At 44.6% G+C, this 20,937-nt stretch overlaps 1 protein-coding gene across 1 annotated transcript in view; it reads left to right on the forward strand.

Annotated features, from left to right (window-relative positions):
- Window positions 1–20,937, forward strand: part of GPAA1 (glycosylphosphatidylinositol anchor attachment 1) — a 1,710,146-nt gene that overhangs the window by 140,220 nt on the left and 1,548,989 nt on the right. The window lies entirely within an intron of this gene.

A 20,937-nucleotide genomic window follows, 5' to 3' on the forward strand; every position in this document is an offset into this window, starting at 1 on the left:
GCTCTCCCCAGCTGATGGCCACACTGTGTGTGTGTGTGTGTGTGTGTGTGTGTGTGTGTGTGTGTGTGTGCGCTTAGGTGTTGCCCACCTTAGTGTGGATTGCTCCATTTGTGCGGGGTTCAATCCCCAAGCATTAAAAGATAGAAAGACCAAGTTGGCCCTCAAAGGTCTTCTGGCTGCTACTGATCCTCCTTCCTCATCTTTGGCTTCAGTCACAGCGGCTGCTGTGACTGCCTCTCCTGCTTCTCTTCCTCTGGCCTCCCCACCCTCCCAGGCTGGGACTCAGACTCCTGCATCTAAGCCTGTAGTAGCGGAGCAGAGGAGAGGTAGAGAACGGGAGAGAGTTGAAGACCAAGGAAAAGTGGGAGAGGTCCCCAGACCTCACTTCCCCGAGCAAGTCTGCACAGATCCGTGACTTCCCTCGGCTCTGGTTTCTGAGGTTCTCCCCGGAGCCGGAGGAGGCACGTCCAGTCTTCTGGGCCTTGGTTCCCCGACCTGCAAGGTCCGGAGTCCATGGCCTCATCACGGTCGACCCACTCCTTATCAGACATGGATCTGGATAAGATGATGAGGTGCTTTATCCATACACAGATCCACATGGGGGTCTTACCATCCCCCCCCGGAGGGGGGAGCTTGCTTCCTTTTTTTCAACCCATTTCTCCTTCCCCAATCTGACCTTCGGCTTCAGAGTTCTTGGATCCGAGGTTGGCCTTGGTCAGGGGGTCGGCGTCGACGGTCCTTGTTTCCTCCATGCTGACAGCTGCCTGGAGCATCTCTGATCAGAGCCACTCTCTGAGCCGGAGCCTGGGTGTCGGATCCAAGGGAGTGACGCTCCAATGTTGTCGGGCCAGGTTCCCCTCCCTCAGAGCTCCGTCCACTTCAGGTCTGGCTCCAATTCTCGTGTTGGACCTAGGGAGACCGGCCTTCTTATTAGCTTCCCAGGAGGTCCGCTCTCCTTCGGCATTCGATGTGGTAGAAAGGGTCCTCTCCATTGGATCGAGACCCCTGACCGCCCCCTTGGACTCAATCCAGACCCCTCGGCTCTGTCTACGGTCTCCATTGTCTTACCAGAGTGACAGCCCATGCCCAAAGAGCCCCAGACTGTTCCCCCAGAGGAACAGATGGATTGCGAGCGCTCCCCTGAAAGCCCCACTGTAGATTACATTGCAAGCATACGTGCAAGAGGAGGCACTTGGACTCCCCCAAGTCCCTAACCGAGGACACAGGTTTAAATGATGGGAAGGGCACCCCAGGATCACCTCCCGAGGATGTCTCCTTTGGAGACATCATGGAGATACTGCTCCAGCGGGGAGGTTGGTCTGCACCCAAGCCCTCCTCTGATGAGTCTGTGTTTCTGGAGGCTTTTGGCATGGGCCCGTCTACTTCCTGAGTATCCCCTCCCGTGGATCCATTAGTGGATTTGATCACCTCGTGGGCATGGAAGGAACTAGATACCGTGGAGCTGATCCCCAAGCACCCTGATAAGGTTTTAAGTCCCCCCATTGACAGGCCTTCCTTGAACAAGGGCTCACCAGTGGATGCCATGGTGGTAGCAGCAGCCACAAAGAGGGAACTATCTCAGGAAAGTTCCTCGGTCCACCCTCTTGACTGAGAGTCACGGATGATGGACCGCCTAGGGAAGCAGGTGTATGCTTTAGCTACCTTTTCGATTAGGGTGCTGAATTACTTGGCCCATGTCACGAGACTCCAGTGCGACCTAGTAAAGGAGCTGGAGGAGTCTCCACCCAAGTCTATGTTGCAAGAGGGCAAGGCTTCGTTCTCGGTAAAAATGGCAACTCTGAAAGTGGCATCAAATATGTCCATGCGACTTCTGTCCCATGCTACAGAAGGAGCAGCTAGGGTGGCTGGGTCTGGTGTGTCCATGAGGCATAAAGCCCATCTCAGGTTGTGCCAATTTACCAAACCCTTTAAGGCGTCCTTTGCCAATGCCCCTTATGACAGCTCGACACTTTTCGGTAAGACCATCAAGGAGACACTAGTCCAGAGTGAGAAAAATGGGAAGACACTGTCTGCTGTTGGGATCCGCTTCTCTAACCCTCAAAGTTCCTTTTCCCAGAACCAGAGAGGGCAAAAGAAAATGTGGTTCCAGAAGTCTCAGTATTCCCGGGACACTCGGGGCTCTTCTTCCCCTAGAGGCAGGCTGGTGTCATTCTAAGGGGATCCAATATCTGTCAGCCTGGGATGACATGATTGACAGACCTGGATGCTTTGCCAAAGATTTTCTTCATTTGTCACCCCTGGGATTTCAGCTACTGGCTAAGGCTTTTGCGACCCCCATACTGCCTTTTTAGGCCATGTCTCAAGGACAAAATTCCATAACGTAAAAACTTTATCTAAAAACAACCTCAAGGTTATACTGCTAAACACTTGAAGTCTTAACATGAAACTGTACTCACTGGAAGCAGTCCTCACCTTGGAAGATGCAGACATTTGTGCAGTCACAGAGAGACTTGGTTCAAGGTTGTGGAGAGCATTCCAGCCATACCACGTTACATGTCATTACACATGTTCAGACCGCAAACTGAAGGCATGAAAACTGAAGAGTATTCGTTCAGTATTCATTAAAGATAGACACCTCCAGATTGGTTAAACAATTTGATTCCCTGAAGATACTTCAGGTGCAATTAACTGTTTGTTTTTAGGACACCTATTCAAGTCATTGCCAGCTACAGGCCCCCTCCATGGATCAGGATACCCACTCTGCCTATTTGGATCTACTTGAGTCTATCAAGATACATCCGAACACCATTGACTGGGTAAATGACTCATGCTCAAATTCAATTGCCCAAAAGTTCCTTGACTTCATTAATTCCACTGCCCTAGACTAGCTGGTTCACACCCCCACAAGGTATCTGGTCCTTACCAATATGGGGGACCACTGTAGCATCCCCACTGTGAGGTCTTCCCTGGTGAGATCTGACCACAAATCCGTCTTATTCAAAGTAACTGCTGCACCAGACCCTTCACCCAGCAACAAACTAAAAACTATTCCAAAGCAGATTATAACCTCTTACGGGATGGTATAAATAGCTTTACTGCACTCCCCCCGATGGAATTTGCAGCTATGCAGAGTTCTACATCAATAATTTATACAAACACCTGTATAACTGCATTAACTCGGCCATACCTGATAGGACCAAAACAAGCTTCTCAAGGAAGAGCAAACCTGCCTGGTGGACAGCTGTCATTAATAGGCTTTACAACAAGAGGAAGAAATTGCTGTCTAAGAGTAAGAGGGAGCGAGTGCTAAACTGGAAACACTCCCTTCTCAGCTTAAAAAAGCAAATAAGATGACTTGTGAAGTTCTCCAAAGCAAAACTATGAATCCAAATTAGCTTTCGTAACTAAGGACAACTTGTGATGTCCTCCAAAGCAAACTATGAATCCAAATTACCTTCCTCAACCAAGGACAACCATAGAGAAGGTGCAGTGGTGTAGCTGTTGCTTTGTTGCCTCACAGCAAGAGGTTTTCTAGTTTGATTCTTCATTGGGGTGCCTTCTGTGTGGAGTCTGCATGTTGTCCCTGCATTCGTGTGGGTTTCCTCCAGGTGCACCATTTTCCTCCATTGTTGTAAAGAAATGTATCTAGAGCATTTCTCCCCGGGCCCCTGCTGAAAATTGACTCATTCCAAGTCGGACTTTCCTGGTAAACAAATGTTAAAAATAAAAATAAATTAAAAAAATAAGGTGTTCTTTAGTTACATTCATAACCTAAAATGAAAGGCCCAGATTTGTGCTGAACTAGTAGTTAAGGATACTACATATACTGAGCCTGTGAACATACCTAACTTGCTGGCCAAAAGGTTCTATGAAAACTTCACTCCCCTGTCCTCACTACACGTACCCCTTGATATCCCTACCACCTGCCCCCTACCTTGTATCTCTAAAGAGCATATCATAAAGGCCTTGTATAAGGCCAAAAACACAGCATCTGTGGGACCTGTTAATGTCCCAGGCTTTGTCCTACATGGGGTCAAACAAGAATTAGCAACACCACTGGGTACTCTTTTCAGTCATAGTCTAAGCATCAGCTTCATCCCAGCTGTATGGGAAATGGCCACTGGTACTCCCTTGCACAAAGGTGTTGCTCCCACTGATCACGGGAACTGTAAAGCTATTAGTCTGACTAGCCTTATCTACAAGGTCATGGAGTGAATCATCATGGATCTTATCAACAAAGATATAGGTAATCTAAAGTCATTTGACCCTACTCAGTTTGAATTTGTCATAGGGAGCCTATTTAACCTGGTGGACTTCTTTGAGACAGTCACCAAGGTCCTGGACGAGGGGAAATCTGTGCATACAGCTTACCTAGACTGAGCAAAGGCTTTTGACACAGTCCCCCACTCAGACGTAATTGACAAACTCACCCAGCTAGGTATCAACCCTTATATCATTAGATGGGTCACTAACTGGCTCACTGATGGAACACATATAGTCAAAATAGGGGAATCCACCTCCAACAGCAGAGCTGTAACCAGTGGTGTTCCATGGGGATCAGTCCTGATACATCTGCTTTTTGGAATCTATTTCTCTGAAGTACAAGCAAAAACTAAAAGTCTGTGGCTGACAAAGTTTGCTGATGACTGCAAACTGGGAGCGGTCAGAGAATCTCCAAATTATGTCAACATCCTACAAGAGGGTCTTAAACAAATGATTGGTGCCGAAGTCATGGCCTTAAACTCGGTGCAAAAAATGTATTATCCCTTTCAGTAAGAGCGATTGTTCCTGCTACCTGCTAACTACTATATCAATAGCAACACCCTAAGTACGCACTCGGTGGTGAGAGACCTGGGCACACAGGTTGACGGGATGGCAGTCTCACCTTTGATCACCATGTCTCCAAAGTGGTAAAAAGGGCATTCTGTATTACTCATCTCATAAGTAAGGGCATTGCCTCCTGGAAAAAAAGAAGTTATAACCTCCCTGTACTCTTCCGTCATCAGGCCAATAATTGAGTACAATGCCTCTTTTAGTATGTACCTTTCCAGGCACCTGCAGCAATTGGAGAAACCACAAAAAATTCAATGTCTTCAGCATCTGTCCTATGTGGACCTTCTGAAATCACTGGCACTTTTTCTGTTTCATACAGACTACACACAAGCTGTCTCTGCCTTGCATATAAGGCAATATCTGACCCTGCTTTATTGGAAATACTGCATATCCGCAAGTCCAGTGGTACATGGGTTACTCACTTGACCTTAACCTGGTATGTGACATTAATAGAACCTGCTGGAGGGACAGATTTGTCTCACAGAGTTTACCACACCTTTGGATTCCCACTTTTTGTCAAACAGAGCACATCATTGGTCCTTTTCAAACTCAGTCTAGATGATTGCTTGGGTAACCATAACTTCACCCCGGAGATTCCACCTGCATCCCTCTTGGATATGGGACTTGACTAGGCTTGTAAGGGCCCTAGGGCCATTAGCATAGTAACTTCCTTTGATCATATATATATATATATATATATATATATATATATATATATATATATATATATAAAATCTATATATGTATATACACACACACACACACACACACACACACACACACACACACACACACACACACACACACACACTATTCACCACACAAACACACGCAATCACTCTACTACATGAAATCAGGGGGGCAAGCTACCCTGCATCCGGGCTGCACCGCCCACACACACCCCCCCACTGAAATATTCTCACTCTGAGGTTGCACTACATACAAACACACACAAAACACCACCACACAAGCTACTTTCTCTTCAAACACACACATCACAGCAACAAAACACACTGACACATGCCACAGCCCCTACCCAAACCCTTTAACACACACACACACACACACACACACACACACACACACACACACACACACACTCACTTACCTGAATACATGACCATAGCGGAACTTTAGAAGCACGAAATTCAAACCCTGCGGTATTCGAGGTTTTGAATTTCGCACTTTTAATCTTTCGCTATTATGTGGATTCGGCTTCTTGGGCTAGAAATACTGAAATTCGACATTTCAGTATTTTGAGCTTCTGAACGGAACCCATATGTATACATACACACACAAACACACGTATATTTGTAAATGTGGGTTTACTTGAGAATATTGAAACCCCCATATCAGCAAATCCCATTTCATCAAGACAGCAGTAGTGAATCCTCACTTACGCAACACCTTAAACCAACAAAAACATTCTCCAGGAAACTAACCACTTGGCCACCCTGGAGTTTGTATATATAGTTAGGGGGTATGGGGGATGCAGCCCCCACTTTGCTGGGCTTTAATCACTTTGTTGTGTGTATGTTGTATTGGTGGATAAGTGGTTAGTTTCCCTGTGAACATTTTCACTGGTTTAAGCTTTCACTTAACTGAAGATTCGATCGCTTATGTGGGGTTTCAATATTCTGAACTAGACCGATATATGTATATACATATATATATATATATATATATATATATATATATATATATATATATATATATATATATATATATATATATATATATATATATATATATATATATATATATGTATATATATATATATATATATATATATATATATGTGTGTGTGTGTGTGTATAGATATATATATATATATATATATATATATATATATATATATATATATATATATATATATATAGAGAGAGAGAGATAGCTATTGATATGTTTGTGTATGTATATGTTGTTATTTATGTTATAATGTATATATATTGTACTCTGTCTTTTGGAAATTTCCACATTCTTAGTCCCTGCAGCACAATCTCATTGATTAGACATTGTTCTAGTTAGGTGGTGTTGTGGTGCAGCTTACGGTCATTTAAAATTAAATCTGATGTTAATCTTCATTCATTCATTTCTTAATGATGGGTCCAAGTCGGTTGTTATAACAAGCTCGCACCAGCCAAAAAACTCTCAAGCTAAGCTTTTACCCACAGTGCCCCTCTCCATATTACACCAGATTTCGTTTGCCACATACGAAACAAGACATTTCAGGCCAGCTCTCAGCTAAGTCAGTTTAAACTTTTCAATACTAATCTGAATTGTTTATTGCTTTTCTTAAAACTTTTATTTTTTTCTCTGTATTAATCGCATAATCTTGTTTATCTGCGTGCATGTCCCTTTGTTTTTTTCTGCCTTTTCTACCAAGTTTGGTACTCTTCAAACCATTGCTGGTACAGGCCTTTCCCTTACCCCTTAGGTATTACTTTTACCATTGTTGGTAATTTTTCCTTCCTTTCTTTTATTCAAAAAAAAAAAAAAAAAAACTTTTCCTTTCTGTCCTGTGTCCGTGTTTTTCGTTACTGCTGTTATTTCACATTTGACATGGATAAAAAAAAGAACGCTGTGGTGAGTATGACAAAAAAGATGCCCAGTGTGGGCAGTCTTTCATCTTTTGTTTATTGTCTAGGGGTTCCACACCTTTCTGTGAAACCCCTTGTGAAATTTGCAAAGGCTTCAGCTCCTGTACTTTAGTGGGGCATAAGAACAAGTTAATGTTAAAAGGTCTATTGAAATTTCCTTTTGTGGAGGCTATCTCTGAGTCAGAGGCTCACCCCCTCAGAAGAGAGAACATAAAAAGAGGAGCAAATCCTTCCTCACCTCATGTCACTGAAATTAAACATTTGGAACAAAAAAAAAGTTCCTAAATTGGCAACAGTACCCTCGGCACCGGGCCTAAACCTTCGTCCTCGGCACTGTCTTCGGTTCCAAGGCAACAGTCAGCTTTGGTGCCATCTTCTTTGGCACCTATGCCTGCATCGACCATGGCTCCGACAATATCTTCAGCACCAAGTGTGACTATGGCACTGACCCACCTTTCGGCATCTAAAATAGTTGTCCCAGATCTGGTTACTTCCTCCCTCCCTTTACTTCTTATTGGTCTTTTGACATCTGTGCCGAAAGGTGAGATCACTCCTCGGACCAGACATTCTGCCTCGGTGGACCCATTTTTTGGCCAGCAGTACAGACCCTTTTTAGAGCACCCTATTTCACCTTCGGGGATGTCCACTCGGTTCTCCAACAGTCTTTCAGAACTTGATGTTGTGAGTCTCGTGAATCAGCTCTTGGGGTCCAGAGGAATATTAACTCCATCCAGAGCCGAGGGAACTTTTCCAAAGACCCCACAATATTTTCTTCCGTCGACCTCCATGCAGGTTTTGGAGCATTCGACACTGACGCTAACCCCGGTTTCAGCTTGTTTGGTACCAGTGATAGATCTTACCATGGTACCAGAGTCTAACTTTTGGCCTTCGACTTTGTCGGAGCTGGGCCATCCTTGGGACCAAGACTGGTCTGTTCGGACAGTGTTCCCTGGTATGGCGTGTCCTTTTCGCATGTCTTCCATGGTTCCAGTTGCTTTGACAGACCTGACTCTTCCAGTGGCTCCCACCCTAACAGTGGGTTCTTCGGAGCAGCGTGTGACCCCAGTCCCGAGGTTGTCTTGCTCTCTGTTGGTCCCTCCGGTTCCGGTGATCCACCCTTTCTCTTCCTCTGAGCCACAGCTGACACAGCCCACAACTCATGGAAACCGGGCTCGGGAACCTCAAGACACCCTTCATTAAGGTTCTCCTCTGCAGGATACTCCTTGAATGCACCCCTTGAGGGTCCTTGCAGGGGATCATGCAAGAGGAAGCACGTGGGATTCCCCAGAGGAATCTCTGACCGAAGATACGGACTGTGATGAGGGGGAAGGGTCCCCCCAGTCACCCTGAAAATGTCTCTTTTGTAGACATCTTTGAAATCCTGAAGCAGAGGTGTGACTGAAAGTCCACCACCCCTTCCTCTGAGGAGTCAATATTCTTGCAGGCTTTCCAGGCCTGGGCCTCTGCCTCCTGGGTGACCCCGCCTGCAGATGACCTCGGCCAACTCATCATGTAGCGTGTGTGGTAGAATCCTTATACCATTGAATCAATCCTCCAGAGACTGGACAAAATTCTTTCCCGTGCAGAGGACAACCCAAACTGGTCCAAGGGGCTTCCAGTAGATACTATGGTTTTGGCGGCGGCCACTAAAGAGCTCGCTGAGGAGTGCATTACTGTCCGTCCCCCATACTGTGAGTCTCAGGTGATAGACTAGGGAAGCGGGTGTATTCTTCAGCGACCTTTGCCATCCAGACCCTTAATTATCAGGCATACTTTACTCTGTTCCACGGTGGTGCAGCGGTAGCGTTGTTGCCTCACAGCAAGAGGTTCTCCCGTTCAGTTCTCGGCTGGAGTGCGGGGAGTGCCTTCTTTGTGGAGTCTGCATGTCCTCCCCGTGGTTGGGTGGGCGTTCGAAAGACATGCTTAAATGGGCGTGCCTTCGTTGAAGGTTGAACGTCGAGCTGGCACCTCTGTGTTCATGAAAATCTACTGCCAATCATTAGTGGACTGGATTTCCGCTGTGGCGACCCCTAACCAGGAAAAGCCGAAAGACAACAACAACTTTACTCTGCTTCAGAGAGACTTTATTTTGGAACTTTAATAAACCCTGGCATGAGTAGTCTCTGATGAGGTACAGGACAAAGTTGCTTCACAGCTTGCAACCCTGGAGTCCATCTCTAATTCGTCCATGAGGTTTATTTCCCACTCTACCGAAGGGGTGGCTAGAGCAGCGGGTGCAGGTATTTTCACGAGATGTCATGCCTGGATGCGCCTATGTGACTTTGCAGATCCTTTTAAGTCTTCCTTCCTAAATGGCCCCCATAGAGGCCCCCTGTCTTTTTGGCCCAAAAGTAAAAGACACTTTAGCCAGGTGGGAAAAGGATGGTAAGACCTTGTCTGCCTTAGGCATACGTTTTTCCACACCCCAACGACCCTATTCCAAGAATCAGAGGAGTGGAAAGATGTGGTACAAAAAATCCCAAGGTCCTTTCTGTGACCCATGTGGCGAGTTTTCCCCCCAGAGTAGAGGGGGGAACTCAGCTGCAAGATGCCCCTTCAGAGGCAGAAGGGGGTCCGCGTAACTAGGGGTCCAGAGATTCTTTTTCTGGACGGCCTTATCAGCGCTCCTGAAGAGCTGCCCGATTGCTTGCCTCTGGAAGCAGTCGGAGTTCATTTTTCTCTGATTATTTTTTTTACCAGGCAAAGTGGTGCAGAGACTCCTTGGTGCAGACGGTAATTGCTAAAGGTTATCACATTCCCTTCAATATTTTCCCAAAGCCTTTAAGGAGCATTCTCGACGTTTCACCCAGTCAAAGAGAAGCAGCAGCTCTAGAAATTCAAAAGCTGCTTCAAAAAGAGTCATCCAAACAGTCCCTCCAGACCAAATAGAATCCGTTTTTTACTCAAGGTTCTTTTTGGTGTCAAAAAAAAAAAACAGGAGACTGGAGGCCAATTCTGGACCTCCGCATCCTAAACAAATTTGTCAAACAAGCAAAATTCCGGATGGTCACAGTACAGTCTATACTCCCCTTCCTGGGCAAAGACGAGCTAGATTTTCAGGATGCATATTACCACATAAAGATGGACAAGCGCTCAAGAAAATTTCTCCGGTTCCGGCTGGGAGCCAATCACTATCAATTCTGAGCACTGCCATTTGGTCTCTCCACAGCCCCCAGAGTGTTCACCAAATGCATGGCAGTGGTAACAGCTCACTTGAGACTGCAAGGGTTCCAGTTCTTTTCATAGCTAGACGATTGGCTCCTCACTGCCCCAACCACGCATCTACTAGTCTCTGAGATCCATTACACTCTACGTCTCTTGAAACACGCTGGGATAACAGTAAACAAGGACAAATGCAAACTAATCCCTTCCCAAAGACTGGAGTTCATAGGGGCAGAATTCTATACCCAGTCTTGTTTATTGTACCTCCCTCTTCACAGGATACAGAGACTCGGATCGCAACTCAGAGTGATATTCAGTCAGGACAAAGTGCCGGCTCGGGCAGTCCTTCAACTACTAGGGTCCATGACAGCATCTGTAACAATGGACCCACTGGCAAGAGTGCACATGAGGCTTCTTCAGTGGCTTTTGCTAACTCAGTGGTCCCCTTTGAATCTCCCCATGACATTTCAGAATAGGATAACAAATCAGTGCAAACAAGACTTAATTTGGTGGATGAAGCCAAAAGACAACCTATGGAGTCAATCTTTCTCCCCTTCTCAGCCCAAAACCATAGTGACCATGGACGCCTCCCTGATCAGGTGGGGGGGCATTACCAGGGAAAGACTGTACAAGGCACTTGGTCATCCATAGAGGCCAATGTGCATATCAATGTTCTAGAAATAAGGGTGGTGCTTCTATCGTTGCAAGCATTCCATTCTGTTTTCCCTTCAGGAACAATTGCCATCCAGTCTGACAGTATGTCAGTAGTCTGGTACATCAACAAACAAGGCGGAACCAAGTCCTACCCGTTGTGTCGAGAGGCCATGAGAATTTGGCAATGAGTGATGGCTTCCAACCACTTTCTGATAGCAACACACATTTCCGGGAATTCCAGTGTAATTGCAGACAAGTTGAGCAGATGCATTCTTCTGCCACACAAGTGGTCCCTCAATCCTGTCATAGCAAAGAAGATATTCGGTCTTTGGGGCCAGCCTTGTGGTGATCTGTTCGCATCCCCCACAAATCACAAATGCAGCAGCTGCTTTGCCCTAATTCTGCCGAAGCGGGAGTCCCCGAGGGATGCTCTTGTACAAGATTGGCCCACGGGACTTCTTTATGCTTACTTTCCACTCCCACTGATCCCCCAATTCGTGATGAAGGCTCTTCGGTTGAAAAGCAAAGTAATAGTCATTGGATCCTACTGGCCACGACAAATTTAGTTCCCCTTCCTTTGGCCTCACCCACTAGAGCAACCTTTGATTCTGGATCCAACTCCGGACCTACTAACGCATCCACGGGGATTGACATATCCAAATTTATCGAACCACAAGCTGACAGCTTGGTTCCTCCACTTCCGGTGATTGCCAGGCAGAACAACCTGTCCTCCCTTGTCTGTCACATTCTTCTGGCTTCCCATCTATGAGAGAAAGGAACAGGTTGAAATTAATTTCTTTATATATTTTTTTAAATGTGAAATAATGATGTGCATTTTATCTAATTGTGGAGTGCACTCAGTTTGAACTCAGTTACCCGACTTGGAAAAATATATAGCTTGGCATTCACTGTTAAATGAAAGCAGAAGCAAAATATGTGAACTATGCAGCTTTGTGAAATTTATTATTCACCAGCAGGTCATGATGAACTTTTGTATGCAGCTGTGTCTTGTCAAATAGGATGTGTGAGATAAACCATGGCCGAAGGAGTTCTTCAGAAAGGAACATTTGATATATGGGACAAGGACTGATGACAAACCAGCTTCAAAGAAAAGACATGTTATTCTGACAATTCACTAGACTGCTGATGCAGGCAGAAAATACACTATAAAGATTGGGGACTTCTTCCTTTGTATCAGGTCTTTTGATTCTTCTGTGATGTAGTCGAAGTTACATTTGGTGTGTAAAACTTTCATTGTTATGCTAGGTGTAAACCTCATGTGCAGTAAACGAATGTCATAACAGCAGAACTGTCTCAGTGTTCTCATTGAGTAAAGGTACAGACTATTGAAAAAGTGTAGTTTAACAGTGGCAAGCGCATTCCAGTCAAAACGACTGGGGAGGTGAGCCTGAATAGGTGCCTCTCACAGTGCGACATTCCAGCGCAGCCTTTCTTTGAATCGTTTCTTCTTAACTTCGTCCATTGACTGGCTGGTGAAATACTGTGGCGCAATACAGTATTTATCCTTCAGACAGTCAGTGAATCACAAAGTAACGAACTTTCTACTGACGAAAATTCATTTCACCAGCATCTAGCGAAAGATAGCAGAGAAGACTGGCCGTCTTATCCTGAACATTTGTGGTAAATATTTTCTTCTGTTTTTTTTTTAACAATGAATGCAATTCGTGAAAATGCCAAGAACTGCACTCAGTCTTTTACTTTTGATGTGTGTGAACCTTATATAAATGTGTGGAATTATTTTAAATACATGGTATGACCAGCATGTTAACACCTGTAAGTCTTTGTTAGGTAAAACAGATAACCCAGCATTGAGTAAGTAGATTTCTACCTTTGACTGGTATGTATGTAAATACGTAAAGCTAAAGTGCCACAGGATACACAAAAATGTGCTATTTGCAATGATTCAAATGTTGCTTTTTGTATGATTTGCCATAAACGTATTATACAAAACCTGTAACGCAACCATGATAAAATAATGCACAGAAAATGGTCACTGTTCCCATATATCCTGTTGTAACTCATTTGCAAGAGGGTGATCAAGATGTCAAAGTTTGTACTTTACAATCTGATTTGCAGGAGTTTAAATATTGGATTACTAAAGTTAGAAGTCAGCAGGCTCTTGACCTCATGGGTCATTTACAGACTTACTGTGATAAATGGAATGGGTTTGGTAAAATGCAAAGTGACACCAGTGATTGTACACAAGAATTTTCTCATTTCTTAAAGGTTTCACAAACTGAAATTAGGACTTTTAAACAAATGTTTATTGAACAGGGCAGTAAAGCTAGTGGCATGATAGAGGGATTAATAGATAAAATTGTATATCTGGAACAAAAGTATGAAAAACGGCTGGCTGATGCACACAGTGACACAGCTGTTGCTAGGCAGGAAATAGACAAATTATGAGCTCAGCTGGAGTCACAGGAAAATTAGGCTGCTAAAGTTACAGATTTAGCTAACCAAGAGCTTTTCAAATTACAAGCCCAGTTAGAAGAATATCATTCTTAAGTGTTAGATACTACTGTTACTACTCCTGTAATAGCCTCAGCAGGCTTTTCTACTGGTTTGTCATCAGTCCAGGATGTTAGAAACTCTCCCTAAGTGGGATGAACAAAAGGGTATTTTTAATAACATGGTTGCATTTGAAGCTTGGGTTCTTAAAGCTGTAGGCACTGTGTGGAATGATATACTTGCATGCTGTTTTTGGAATTTTATTCCACAACATTTTATGGCTTATATTCAGCAAAAAAAAATATATCCAATACAAACTAACCACCAAAGGATGACAGCAGTATTGTTAGCCTACACTGGGGGACAATCTCTTACGCAGGCACTTTTAGACCAGTTTCAAATGACAGTTTGTGGTTCTTTAGAAGAACAGGCTGAACATTTTCAGTTGGCATACATGCTAGTGCATGGCACTGATGAAGAAGACATAAAGTACATTACTTCTCAAAAAGCTGTTATGTGCTCCTTTTTGGATCATTTGGAAGGTGTCCCTGGGGATATTAAACTTATTTATGAGGAATCTTCAAATATACTCACAAAGTTAGTAGATAAATTACTGCAAGCACTTATTATGTGCAAAGATAATGTTGCCCATAAGCAAAAAATGTACACTTCCTGTTCTGCTCCCGTTGTTAGTGAAGTAAGGGGAAGGGGATGTGGGAGATGGATTAATCGGGGACAACAAGTCCCACAGCAGGTAGCAGGACAACCACGTCAAGGACAAGTTATACAGGGGCAACAACGGGCAGCATCAGCTCCCCTAGCCACTCAGTTAACTTCTCAAGTTACTCAATCTATAGAGGATCCTCAAAAGGACAACCTATTTGTTATTCCTGCAAACAGGTTGATCATACTGAAAATGACTGTAAATACTATCGCAGATGGCGTCAGGAACAAGAGGCAAAGGGTAAGTTTATTACTGTAAAAAATTTTGATAAGCCACGAATACCACGACAGCAACATGTAATACAGCCAGAGGCATAAACACAGCAGTACATTTCACAGCAATATGTGACTGAGGGTAATAAGGCACTGCAGCAGCAACCCCTATATACCACAAGCACTCAACAGCCAGTATTCCCAGTACAGCAAATGTATGGTGTGACACCTAGTGTCAATATACAAGGTAATGTTGTTAGTACACAGGATATAACTTTTCCTCCTGACTTTGTTCCTGACAGTTCAGTAAATCCTGCTTATCAGCAGCAAATAGCCTTACAGCATGAATTTAATTGATCTTCTTATGTTGACTATGAAGAGGCTGAGGACATACTGAAATTGTGTTCTTTGCAGTCCAGTACTACTGAAGATACGGGGTGGGAATTAAATCTACAATAGGGGTATGACCCCCCCACCCCACCCAAGTCTCCATCTTTCCCTTTCTTGAAGTTAGTCAAGAAAGATGACCACATATTAGCATTTGTGTAGAGGGGGAACCTGTGGGAAGATGTTCTTCTTGATACAGGCGCAGCCATCTCAGTGACAGGTAGGCATTTGCCTCCTGACTTATCTAAACGTACATGTATTTCAGGCTTTAATGGTTCTGAGTGTCTAGCCACAGGTAGTAAACCTGTACAAATAAAATTCTCCCATCAAGGGGAACCAGTGAAAGGAGTATTTTTGATGCATAATTCTTGCACTTCCACAATTTTGGAATGGATATATTGTCCAAAATGGGAATTGTCATAGGCCTTCCTAATGGTATTATATGGCAAGGACAAGGTCCCATGTTATGTATGATTGAGGCAGTACATGTATCAAACAGTTCTGAAATGGGCCATACTGTCAGCCCTACTGAAAATGAAATATGGTTAAAGTTAAAACAACAGTTCCCTATGTTGTGGTCTCGAGGGCCCACAGACTGCGGCAAGCTATAGGAAGCAGCTTCTGTAGGAAGTGACAGAGATTTTATTCCACCGTTTCAAAAGCAGTATCCAATCCCAAAGGAAGCAGAGACAGAGATGCAAAATTGCATACAACGATGGCTTGATGTAAGAATAATTCAAAAGGGAGATGGCCCTAAAAATTTACCCATATGGACAGTTAAAAAGAAAGATGGCACTTACCGATTGGTTATTGAGTTATGAAAAGTGAATCAATTCACGACTCCCCGGGCTCATCTAATTCTAGGAGTCCTAGAACTAGCAGCAAGAATAAAACCACAAAGTTAGTGGTTTATGGTCATAGACTTAGCTAATGGTTTCTTTGCAGTACCACTGCAGGACAAAGATTGTCAAATGTTTGCCTTTACATTTCAAAATGAACCATATGTTATGACGCAGTTACCACAGGGATTCCAAAACAGTCCATTTATATTTCACCAGACAGTTGGACAAATACTACATGGTCTAGAATCTGAAGATTCTGTTTTGCATTACATCAATGACATATTAATATAGTCTGAAACAGCAGAAAGTACAGTTTTGTACCTACCATAAATGTAGATGTCCGATAGATATGCAACTGCAGTCCTGACGTATGGGTTGTCCTGCCTCAGGCAGCCCTTCGGTCGGCCAGATTCCAAAGTCTGGGTCCAGCGTCGGACGATGTCGCCTCCTCCCCGACGTCAGAGCGGCTGGAGTATAAAGGCATCAGCCGACGCCATCTTCTTCAGTGTTTCTTGCCCCAGATGCCAGGTGCCCTCCAAGGAAGGCTACATTTTGTGAATGGATAAACAGATAAAACCAGACATGCACAATAGTAATAAACAGATACACCATAATATATATCCCCAGCTGATAGGTAAGGGGAGAAAGGACCCAAAAGGGGAAAAACAGAGGGGTAGGAGGGAGGGAAAACCTGACTGCAGTTGCATATCTATCGGACATCTACATTTATGGTAGGTACAAAACTGTACTATGTCCTTCAAGAATGCAACTGCAGTCCTGACATATGGGTTGAATACCATAGCCAAGCTGGGGGTGGTAGGACTAAGCAAGAGATGGTGTAGCTAGAAGGCCCTGCAGGACTGCGAAGCAAAGCCTGCTCGGGATCTGGAGTATAATGGCAGGTTGTAGTGTTTAGTAAATGTATGCACGGAGCTCCATGTAGCAGCCTCTAGAATATCTTTTGTAGCCACTCCTCTTAGAAAAGCTGTGGATGTGGCCATAGCTCTGGTGGAGTGTGGTCTAATATTAGCTGGCACACTTTTTCCATGAAAAGAATAACAGAATCTGATGCAGTGTCCAATCCATTTTGAGATAGTTTGTTTGGTGACTGCTTTTCCTTGCACTCCAGCAGCATAGGCTACAAACAGTTGGTCAGACTTCCTGGTGGACTTTGTTCTGTCCAAGTAGTAGCGTAGTTGTCTGTGAATGTCTAAAGTATGCAGCAGCTTTTCCCCTTTATTTTGAGGGTTAGGAAAGAAAGTAGGCAGGTGAATTGCTTGGTTTAGAGACATTCTGGATATCACCTTGGGCATGAATGAAGGATTGGTCCTAAGGGAAACTCTGTCCTGATGAAAGATGAGAAAAGGAGGAACTGCCATGAGGGCCTGTATCTCCGAGACTCTTCTTGCTGAGGTGACTGCCAACAGGAAAACCATTTTCCAAGAGAGAAATTGCATTTCTGAAGATGCTGCTGGTTCAAAAGGAGGAAGAGTTAATTTTTCCAAGACGTAATTGAGGTCCCATGCAGGAATTGGTGGCTTCCTTGGAGGTTTGATATTCTTTATGCCTCTTAGAAGCTGTCTTAGCAAGGGATGCGAAAACACAGGTGGATCACAGTTGTAATGTGCTAAGATAGCTGAAGCGTGGATTTTGATGGAAGAATATGAGAGGCCACTGTGAAACATTTCTGCCAAGTATTCTAATATCTGAGGTATGTTCATCAGTGATGCATCCTGGCCCTTGTTGACATTCCAGATGGTGAATCTCTTCCATTTGGCCGAATAGGTTTTTCTGGTGGAAGGTCTGCGTGCCTCCAGCAAAATTTCCTGAACTTTTTCGGAGAGGGAGTCATGGGTCTGAGTCATGCAACTGTCCAAGCTGTCAGCTTTAAGGTTTGCAGGTTCTGATGAACAGTCTTGTAACTGTGTTGAGTCAGGAGCAGAGGCCATTGAGGCAAGGGCCACAGTTTGGTGTGAGTTATGCTCAGTAGTAGTGGATACCAGTGTTGCCTTGGCCAGTCTGGAGCTATCAAGATTCCTCTTGGTTGTTCTGCCTTGATCTTCAGTAACACCTTGGTGAGCAAAGGTAGCGGAGGGAATGCATAAATTGTTAGAGCATTCCAGCTGAAGGAAAGAGCATCCGTTCTCCAAGCTAGAGGATGGTGTATCCTTGTGCAGAACCTTTCCAGGTGATGATTGAGATGAGATGCAAAGAGGTCTATGTCTGGTCTTCCCCATGCAGATGCTGTTTGTGAGAAAATGCGTGGGTGTAGCATCCATTCGTGTGGATCCAAGAAATTTCTGCTCAACCTGTCTGCCAGAACATTGTCCTTGCCCGGAACAAACTGAGATTGCAAGTAGATGTTCAGTTTCAGGGACTTTTCCCAAAGAATCATTGTTAGTCTGCGGAGGGGGTAGGAATGAGTGCCCCCTTGTTTGTTTATGTACCACATGACAGTGGTGTTGTCTGTCCTTATTAGCAGATGACCTTGCTGAAGAGATTTTCCAAAAGCTTCTATTGCATGTATCACTGACAACATCTCTCTTTGATTTATGTGCTGATGCATCTCCATGGGAGTCCATTGCCCTTGAATGCATCTGCTGTCCATGTGCGCCCCCCATCCATGGTCTGAGGCATCTGTTGTAATAGTTTGACTTGTTGGAGGTTTGTTGAAAAGCATGCCTTCGTTTAAGTGACTTGCTTGAGCCCACCACAGAAATTCCCTTTGCAGGCATGGTATGAGTGGTATTATGTCTTCTAGGTTGTGGCTGTGTTGCGACCACAAGCTTTTTAGGTACCATTGCAGCTTTCTCATGTGTAGTCTTGCCAGAGGGATTAGAAGAATGCAAGATGCCATGAACCCCAGGGCCTGCAGGGACTTCCTTGCGGTCAGGTGGGTTAATTTTGCTAGGCCTTTGAAGTAAGCTGTTAAATGCTCTTGTTTCTCCTCTGTGAGGAAAGCCATTTGTAGCTGTGTGTCCAGTTTTGCTCCTAGAAAAGTAATCTCTTGGGATGGCAGTAATCTTGATTTTTGAATGTTGACTGTGTATCCCAAAGCCTGCAGCAATTGAATGATGTAATCCAAGTGTTTTATCAAGGTCTTTTTGCTGTCTGCTTGTATTAGGCAGTCGTCCAGGTAAGGATATATTTGAATCCCCTGGAGTCTGCAATGTGCCATTACTGATGCCAGGCATTTCGTGAATACTCTGGGTGCAGTAGATAAGCCAAACGGCAATGCTGAGAATTGATAGTGCTCTATTTCTGCAAGAAATCTGAGGTATCTTCTGCAACTGTGTCTGATAGGGACATGCAGGTATGCCTCCTTGAGGTCCAGAGTAACCAGCCAAGACCCCTTGCCCAGCATGGGAAGAAGTTGCTGTAATGTCAGCATCTTGAATTTTGGCACCATGAGAAAAGTATTTAGAACGGACAAGTCCAATATAGGCCTCCATTGTTTTTCTTTTCTTGGAACAGGGAACAGTCTTGAATAAAATCCCTGGCCTTGTTCCTGAGGAGGAACCTTCTCTATTGCTTGTATTTGTAACAGCTTTGAGACTTCTATGAGTGCCTCTGCCCTTTGATTTTGTGGCAGGTTTGGCATGCCTTGTCCTGTTGGTAAGGTATGGAAGTGGAACCTGTAACCTCTGTCTATTATGTCCAGAATCCAATTGTCCTTTGTTATAATGTGCCAGTTTTTTTGAGAATAGAGATAATTTTCCGCCTAGAGGTGCTTCTCTTTGAGCCTTGGTAGGCGGAGTGAGAGGTAAGTCATTGTGATTGTCCCTGTGGTGCAGGTGAACTACCTGTGCCACTTCTCTGATTTTGTGGTTGCCATTGGCGTCCCCTGTAGGAGCCTCGGTATTGCCCTCTACCTCGTGCACGCCTGTTCTTTCCCCTTTGAAACTTGTCAGAGTCTGGAAAGGACCAATTCTTTGAAGGCCAATTCCTGCTGAACCTTGGTGGCTGAACCTGGAGGAAATCCTGTACTGTCTGCACTGATTTTGCCTTCTCCTCAATAGATTTCAACACATCCTGAGCATTAGTACCAAAAAGCTTCTGTTTATCCAGAGGTGCGTCCAGGAGCTTTACTTTAACATGATCTGGCAGTGGCTGTTCTTTCAACCAAGCATGTCTACGGATAACAGCCCCTGTCATAGCTGCCCTACATGAAGCCTCCAATGCATCATAACCACACTGTAGAAAATGATTACTAACATGCTGGGTATTATGAACCAAATCCTGCAATGCCTTTCTATCTATAGGCTCAGGAGAGGCTATCTTTTTCTGCAAATCATCCAGTAAATAATCCTGGTACTGAAACATGAAAAAGGCAGTTAAGTGACCTCATGGCAAGGGTGAAAGAGGTATAAACCTTTTTACCCCATCTCTCCAGGGACCTTGCTTCCCTGTCAGCTGGCAGTGGATTCTTGGCTGAGGAGGTAGCCACTTCTTTGGGGCCCTGTGAAATAGTTTCTAGATCCACAGAGTGGGCCTTAAAGAGATGCTTGTGAGTGTCAGGGACCCTGTAGTATCTGTCTGGCTTGACAGGAGCAGGAGGGAGAGAATCAGGGGAAGCACTGGAGTCTGAGAAAACATCATCCAGGACATCCAAAACTGGAGGGATAGCTAAAGGTCTGTGCTGGGGTAACTTAAGGAAGGTACGTAGCCTTTTCCTAGAATCAGAAAATTCCTGACCCTGCCACTTAAAATGTTCCCTCATGGAGTGGAGGACTTCACCGAAAGAAAAATCCTCTGGAGGAGAGGCAGAGGGAATAGATTCCTCAGCATCAGAGTCCTCATAGGCCTGGAAGGATTCTTCTTGGGTATCTGAATGCTCTGAATCCCCAGAGGCTTCATCTGAAGAGAGGTTGTCTGCCTGCTCAGTTCTAGGCCTTTTTTCTGCAGGCGGCTGAGAACCTCTATCTGGGTGAGGCTGAGACCCCCTGATAAGAGAGATTAAATCTGCAGCCAGGGACATGATTTGTCTGTCAGAAGAAGGGGCCTGAGAAGTAGGTTTAGGATGGGCCTTGGCCTGGCTGGCGACCTTAGCACGTGCAAAGGCCTTGATTGACATGGATGCAGGAGGCCTA

Source organism: Protopterus annectens, chromosome 3.part1, assembly GCF_019279795.1.
Source record: "Protopterus annectens isolate FY-2018-M chromosome 3.part1, PAN1.0, whole genome shotgun sequence".
Taxonomy (NCBI): domain Eukaryota; kingdom Metazoa; phylum Chordata; order Ceratodontiformes; family Protopteridae; genus Protopterus; species Protopterus annectens.